This window comes from Lithobates pipiens, unplaced genomic scaffold (assembly GCF_037356315.1).
Source record: "Lithobates pipiens isolate NorthernLeopardFrog02 unplaced genomic scaffold, aLitPip1_a1.2 Scaffold_19, whole genome shotgun sequence".
Lineage (NCBI taxonomy): Eukaryota > Metazoa > Chordata > Amphibia > Anura > Ranidae > Lithobates > Lithobates pipiens.
The window spans coordinates 171,786,475-171,794,348 of NW_027507764.1; the positions used below are offsets into that span (position 1 = coordinate 171,786,475).

The 7,874-nt window shown below is 51.7% G+C and overlaps 1 protein-coding gene across 1 annotated transcript in view; it reads right to left on the reverse strand.

The window, feature by feature from the left end:
* The window catches only part of TOPAZ1 (testis and ovary specific TOPAZ 1), a 594,775-nt gene extending 587,588 nt beyond the window's left edge, over positions 1 to 7,187 (reverse strand). The window contains exon 1 of the mRNA XM_077491472.1: positions 7,145 to 7,187. The gene's annotated coding sequence lies outside the window, so the exon portion shown is untranslated. The remainder of the gene's footprint in view (positions 1 to 7,144) is intronic.
* Positions 7,188 to 7,874: the final 687 nt, after the last annotated feature.

A 7,874-nucleotide genomic window follows, 5' to 3' on the forward strand; every position in this document is an offset into this window, starting at 1 on the left:
CCGAACGGACTTGACCACACACCATCACACCAAACTCCGACGGAGTCGAACGTGATGACGTACGACTGGATTCGACGTAGGAAGTTCATAGACAGTAGCCAATAGCTGCCCTAGCGTCGGTTTTAGTCCGTCGGAGTAGCACACACACGAGCGAATTTTTCGAAGGGGACCGGGTCCGGCGGAGTTCCGTCGGGAAAATTTGAAGCATGCTTCATTTCTAAAGTCCGTCAGACTTTTGCGAAGCTAAAGTCCGTTGCAGCCCACACACGATCGGATAGTCTGATGGACTCGGTCTGACGGACTTTGGATGTTGAAAAGTCCGCTCGTGTGTACGGGGCTTAACAGTTCCCCCCACATACAGATGGGCTCTATCTGCTCCTTTTCCTCCCACTCCTACCCCTCTGTGTCTGCCCACACTCCAATCCCCATCGCTGTGCCTCAGAAAAGGGAAGTGGGGGGCCGGAAATTTGAAGTCCAGCAGCCTCAGATACATCTGGATGAGAGGTGCTGACTGCCAATGGATGAGTGAGCTCACCATCCATCCCTGTCTGTGACTGAAGTCTCCCTCCTTCTCTCTCCTGCCTCTGAGTGAGTACACTAAAAAGGTAAATCAGGGTTCTCAGAGCACCCCTTACATCAGAGTTCTCCTTTACACCAGAGGTCTCAGTGTTCCCCCTAACATCAGAGTCCTCACTGTGCATCAGAGTTCTCAGTGTTCCCCCTTAAATCAGGGTTCTCAGAGCATTCCTTATGTCAGGGTTCTCAGAGCATCCCTTATGTCAGAGTCCCCAGAGTTCTCCCTTATATCAGTCTGCAGAGTCCTCCCTTACAGTATAAGGGAACTCTGAAAATTCTGATGTAAAGGGGGGGGGGACCCTGTGGACTCTGGATGCAAAGGGGGGGGGGACCCTGTGGACTCTGGATGCAAAGGGGGGGGGGGACCCTGTGGACTCTGGATGCAAAGGGGGGGGGGACCCTGTGGACTCTGGATGCAAAGGGGGGGGGGACCCTGTGGACTCTGGATGCAAAGGGGGGGGGGGACCCTGTGGACTCTGGATGCAAAGGGGGGGGGGGACCCTGTGGACTCTGGATGCAAAGGGGGGGGGGGACCCTGTGGACTCTGGATGCAAAGGGGGGGGGGGGACCCTGTGGACTCTGGATGCAAAGGGGGGGGGGGGACCCTGTGGACTCTGGATGCAAAGGGGGGGGGGGACCCTGTGGACTCTGGATGCAAAGGGGGGGGGGGACCCTGTGGACTCTGGATGCAAAGGGGGGGGGGGACCCTGTGGACTCTGGATGCAAAGGGGGGGGGGGACCCTGTGGACTCTGGATGCAAAGGGGGGGGGGGACCCTGTGGACTCTGGATGCAAAGGGGGGGGGGGACCCTGTGGACTCTGGATGCAAAGGGGGGGGGGGACCCTGTGGACTCTGGATGCAAAGGGGGGGGGGACCCTGTGGACTCTGGATGCAAAGGGGGGGGGGGACCCTGTGGACTCTGGATGCAAAGGGGGGGGGGACCCTGTGGACTCTGGATGCAAAGGGGGGGGAACCCTGTGGACTCTGGATGCAAAGGGGGGGGAACCCTGTGGACTCTGGATGCAAAGGGGGGGGAACCCTGTGGACTCTGGATGCAAAGGGGGGGGAACCCTGTGGACTCTGGATGCAAAGGGGGGGGAACCCTGTGGACTCTGGATGCAAAGGGGGGGGGAACCCTGTGGACTCTGGATGCAAAGGGGGGGGGAACCCTGTGGACTCTGGATGCAAAGGGGGGGGAACCCTGTGGACTCTGGATGCAAAGGGGGGGGAACCCTGTGGACTCTGGATGCAAAGGGGGGGGAACCCTGTGGACTCTGGATGCAAAGGGGGGGGAACCCTGTGGACTCTGGATGCAAAGGGGGGGGAACCCTGTGGACTCTGGATGCAAAGGGGGGGGAACCCTGTGGACTCTGGATGCAAAGGGGGGGGAACCCTGTGGACTCTGGATGCAAAGGGGGGGGAACCCTGTGGACTCTGGATGCAAAGGGGGGGGAACCCTGTGGACTCTGGATGCAAAGGGGGGGGAACCCTGTGGACTCTGGATGCAAAGGGGGGGGAACCCTGTGGACTCTGGATGCAAAGGGGGGGGAACCCTGTGGACTCTGGATGCAAAGGGGGGGGAACCCTGTGGACTCTGGATGCAAAGGGGGGGGAACCCTGTGGACTCTGGATGCAAAGGGGGGGGAACCCTGTGGACTCTGGATGCAAAGGGGGGGGAACCCTGTGGACTCTGGATGCAAAGGGGGGGGAACCCTGTGGACTCTGGATGCAAAGGGGGGGGAACCCTGTGGACTCTGGATGCAAAGGGGGGGGAACCCTGTGGACTCTGGATGCAAAGGGGGGGGAACCCTGTGGACTCTGGATGCAAAGGGGGGGGAACCCTGTGGACTCTGGATGCAAAGGGGGGGGAACCCTGTGGACTCTGGATGCAAAGGGGGGGGAACCCTGTGGACTCTGGATGCAAAGGGGGGGGAACCCTGTGGACTCTGGATGCAAAGGGGGGGGAACCCTGTGGACTCTGGATGCAAAGGGGGGGAACCCTGTGGACTCTGGATGTAAAGGGGGGGGAACCCTGTGGACTCTGGATGTAAAGGGGGGGGGAACCCTGTGGACTCTGGATGTAAAGGGGGGGGGAACCCTGTGGACTCTGGATGTAAAGGGGGGGGAACCCTGTGGACTCTGGATGTAAAGGGGGGGGGAACCCTGTGGACTCTGGATGTAAAGGGGGGGGAACCCTGTGGACTCTGGATGTAAAGGGGGGGGAACCCTGTGGACTCTGGATGTAAAGGGGGGGGAACCCTGTGGACTCTGGATGTAAAGGGGGGGGAACCCTGTGGACTCTGGATGTAAAGGGGGGGGAACCCTGTGGACTCTGGATGTAAAGGGGGGGGAACCCTGTGGACTCTGGATGTAAAGGGGGGGGAACCCTGTGGACTCTGGATGTAAAGGGGGGGGAACCCTGTGGACTCTGGATGTAAAGGGGGGGGAACCCTGTGGACTCTGGATGTAAAGGGGGGGGAACCCTGTGGACTCTGGATGTAAAGGGGGGGGGAACCCTGTGGACTCTGGATGTAAAGGGGGGGGGAACCCTGTGGACTCTGGATGTAAAGGGGGGGGAACCCTGTGGACTCTGGATGTAAAGGGGGGGGAACCCTGTGGACTCTGGATGTAAAGGGGGGGGAACCCTGTGGACTCTGGATGTAAAGGGGGGGGAACCCTGTGGACTCTGGATGTAAAGGGGGGGGAACCCTGTGGACTCTGGATGTAAAGGGGGGGGAACCCTGTGGACTCTGGATGTAAAGGGGGGGGAACCCTGTGGACTCTGGATGTAAAGGGGGGGGAACCCTGTGGACTCTGGATGTAAAGGGGGGGGAACCCTGTGGACTCTGGATGTAAAGGGGGGGGAACCCTGTGGACTCTGGATGTAAAGGGGGGGGAACCCTGTGGACTCTGGATGTAAAGGGGGGGGAACCCTGTGGACTCTGGATGTAAAGGGGGGGGAACCCTGTGGACTCTGGATGTAAAGGGGGGGGAACCCTGTGGACTCTGGATGTAAAGGGGGGGGAACCCTGTGGACTCTGGATGTAAAGGGGGGGGAACCCTGTGGACTCTGGATGTAAAGGGGGGGGAACCCTGTGGACTCTGGATGTAAAGGGGGGGGAACCCTGTGGACTCTGGATGTAAAGGGGGGGGAACCCTGTGGACTCTGGATGTAAAGGGGGGGGAACCCTGTGGACTCTGGATGTAAAGGGGGGGGAACCCTGTGGACTCTGGATGTAAAGGGGGGGGAACCCTGTGGACTCTGGATGTAAAGGGGGGGGAACCCTGTGGACTCTGGATGTAAAGGGGGGGGAACCCTGTGGACTCTGGATGTAAAGGGGGGGGAACCCTGTGGACTCTGGATGTAAAGGGGGGGGAACCCTGTGGACTCTGGATGTAAAGGGGGGGGAACCCTGTGGACTCTGGATGTAAAGGGGGGGGAACCCTGTGGACTCTGGATGTAAAGGGGGGGGAACCCTGTGGACTCTGGATGTAAAGGGGGGGGAACCCTGTGGACTCTGGATGTAAAGGGGGGGGAACCCTGTGGACTCTGGATGTAAAGGGGGGGGAACCCTGTGGACTCTGGATGTAAAGGGGGGGGAACCCTGTGGACTCTGGATGTAAAGGGGGGGGAACCCTGTGGACTCTGGATGTAAAGGGGGGGGAACCCTGTGGACTCTGGATGTAAAGGGGGGGGAACCCTGTGGACTCTGGATGTAAAGGGGGGGGAACCCTGTGGACTCTGGATGTAAAGGGGGGGGAACCCTGTGGACTCTGGATGTAAAGGGGGGGGAACCCTGTGGACTCTGGATGTAAAGGGGGGGGAACCCTGTGGACTCTGGATGTAAAGGGGGGGGAACCCTGTGGACTCTGGATGTAAAGGGGGGGGAACCCTGTGGACTCTGGATGTAAAGGGGGGGGAACCCTGTGGACTCTGGATGTAAAGGGGGGGGAACCCTGTGGACTCTGGATGTAAAGGGGGGGGAACCCTGTGGACTCTGGATGTAAAGGGGGGGGAACCCTGTGGACTCTGGATGTAAAGGGGGGGGAACCCTGTGGACTCTGGATGTAAAGGGGGGGGAACCCTGTGGACTCTGGATGTAAAGGGGGGGGAACCCTGTGGACTCTGGATGTAAAGGGGGGGGAACCCTGTGGACTCTGGATGTAAAGGGGGGGGAACCCTGTGGACTCTGGATGTAAAGGGGGGGGAACCCTGTGGACTCTGGATGTAAAGGGGGGGAACCCTGTGGACTCTGGATGTAAAGGGGGGGGAACCCTGTGGACTCTGATGTAAAGAGGGGAACTCTTGTGATTAACTTCATATGATTAGAAATGTTATTTAATTGGAAAATATACTTTATACTATAACAAAAATTGCTGTGAACCGTTAAAGTGTTCGGGTTTGACTTGAAGAAAAAGGTGGCAACCCTACTATATTGTCTAAATACAAGGTGCTCTGAACATGCTCAGTTGCTTTCTATTTTTCAGCACTGTGCCTAAAATCAGAGCCACTAGAGGCCAATCTGCTGACAGCCCAAAGCTTTACTCTGGGCCTCAGTATAATGGCAGCCTCCAGCAAGAGAAACCAAGAGCAACGCTGGAGGCAATTTACAACACACACTAATTTTGGTAGCATAATTATTAATATGGCATGTATGTTCTTTGACAAAAGAATGGGATTTTCTATCAAGTTGTTATGGGGAAAGTTCCGCTTTAACTGCTTGCTGACCGTATACAGTAAATATACAGCAGCAAGGCGGCTCTCCTGTGCAGGAACACATACCTAGTCAGGGAGCCCGATGCTGATTGGTTGCCGGCACCTGACAATCGGCTGTAGGTAAACAAACACAGGACTCTCTTCTGACAGCAGCAATATGCTGTTTATTTTTCTCTTCCTGCAAAGCACACTGCTTAGTAGCACCGATCACTGTATTGGTGTCACTGGTTTCCAAAACAGTGTCAGGTGTCCGCTGCAAAATATTGCAGTCCCGCTAATCGCCACCATTACTAGTAAAAAATAAATAAATTTGATAAAATACTAATTCCATAAATATATCCCATTTTTGGATGCTATAACTTTTGAGCAAACCAAGCAATCAATATATATTATATTTGAAATATAAATCAATAGGAATTTTTATTGGATGTGTTTTATAGCAGAAATAAAAAAATATATATTGTTTTTGCTTTAAAATCAGTTTTTTTTTTTTTTTTGTTTATAGACCAAAAATTACACTTAACCCCTTTACTGCCCCCTAGTGGTTAACCCCTTCACTGCCAGTGACATTTTCACAGTAATCAATGCAATTTTATAGCAGTAAAAATGCCAATGGTCCCAAACATGTGTCGCAGTCCTGATAAAAAAAAAAAAAAAAAAAAGCCATGAAACAATCCCCTATTTTGTAGACGCTATATCTTTTGTGCAAACCAATCTATATACGCTTGTTAAGATTTTTTTTTTACCAAAAATATGTAGAAGAATACGCAGTGGCCTAAACTGAGGAAAAAAATTTTATTTTATTTTTTTATACTTTTATTGGGGATATTTATTATAGCAAAAAAAAATATATATATATATATATTATATATATATTATTTATAGCGCACAAAATAAAAACCGCAGAGATAATCAAATATCACCAAAAGAAAGCTCCATTTGTGGGGTGAAAAAAAGACATCTGTTTTCCTTGGGTGCGTCGCAGGACTGCGCAATTGTCAGTTAAAGCGACGCAGTGCCGAATTGCAAAAAGTGCTCTGGTCAGGAAGGGGGTAAAATCTTCCAGGTCGCAGTGCCGTATCGCAAAAAAATAGCCTGGTCATGAAAGGAGTAAAACCTTTCCGGTGCTGAAGTAATGAAGAGCCATTCGAAACGAATGACACAGCAATGCATGTAACCTGCATTGCCATGGTATAAATGGGATCCCTGAAGCTCAGTCCTCAGTGGCTGCATTTTTTTTTTTCCATAGTAAATTCAGTTCCTCCCTTCTAAGCATAACTGGTACTTTGTGAAGCAATATTTACTGAGGAGTTTCTTCTAAACTGTTGCATATCCTTTTTTTTTTTTTTTTTTTTAAATATCTATTATTTTCCTATTTAAAGCGGTAGTAAACCCGCAAATTTTTTTTTTTTTTTAAACCTGCAAAGCAAAAGGCATAATGAGCTAGTATGCACCGCATACTAGCTCATTATGAAATACTTACCTTAGAACGAGGCCCCGACATCTGGCCTGATGCACGCCGAGGGAGCTGACATGCTCCCTTGGCGTTTCTTCCGGGTATCGCGGCTCCGGCGCTGCGAGTGGCCGGAGCCACGATATCGTCACTCCCGCGCATGCGCGCGGGAGATCTCAGTCCGGCCGGTCGGCCGCTGCCGGATTTTCACGGCGAGAACCCCCTTGTGCGCATGCGTTGCTGCAGTCAGCGGCGCATACCGAGGGGAATATCTCCTAAACTGTACAGGTTTAGGAGATTTTTTTTTACCTACAGGTAAGCCTTATTATAAGCTTTCCTGTAGGTAAAAGTTAAAAAATTGAGCATACAACCACTTTAAGATAAAATCGGGTACTTACAGTGTAACACACCTTTCCTATCTTTCTGTTGAACAGTCAGCTTACTTCAGTCTGAGGAAAAGTAAGTGGCCTGGAAGGGAGTGGATCTCCTGAACACACTGCCTAATCCATTACCACGGAAACCAACTGCCACGCCTCTTCAAAGGCTGACCCACATTATGCATCTTTCATGGAGGGGCTCCTAAAGTGTGCCTCATGCATGGAAATGTCTTCATATTATTTTAGTGTCATTATAGGAAAGCAGGATGAAATGGCATGATCTGCGTTATTAGATATGCCTTTCCACTATACTTTTTATCCTAGATAAAGATGGAGACCCCTTTCACACTGAGTCGGTTTTCAGGCATTTTAGCACTAGAAATAGCGCCTGAAAACTGTTTTTTTTTTTACCAAAATATGTAGAAGAATATGCACCGGCCTAAATTGAGGAAAAACATGTTTTTTTAAATATATTTTTTGGGGATATTTATTATAGCAAAAAGTAAAAAATATTGCGCTTTTTACTTTTTGCTATAAAAAATATCACAAAAAATAAAAACCGCAGAGGTGATCAAATATCACCATAAGAAAGCTATATTTGTGAGTGGAAAAAAAATGACATCAATTTTGTTTGGGTGCGTTGCACGACCGCGCAATTGTCAGTTAAATCGACACAGTGCCGAATTGCAAAAAGTGCTCTGGTCAGGAAGGGGGTAAAATCTTCCGGCGCTGAAGTGGTTAATTACCACCT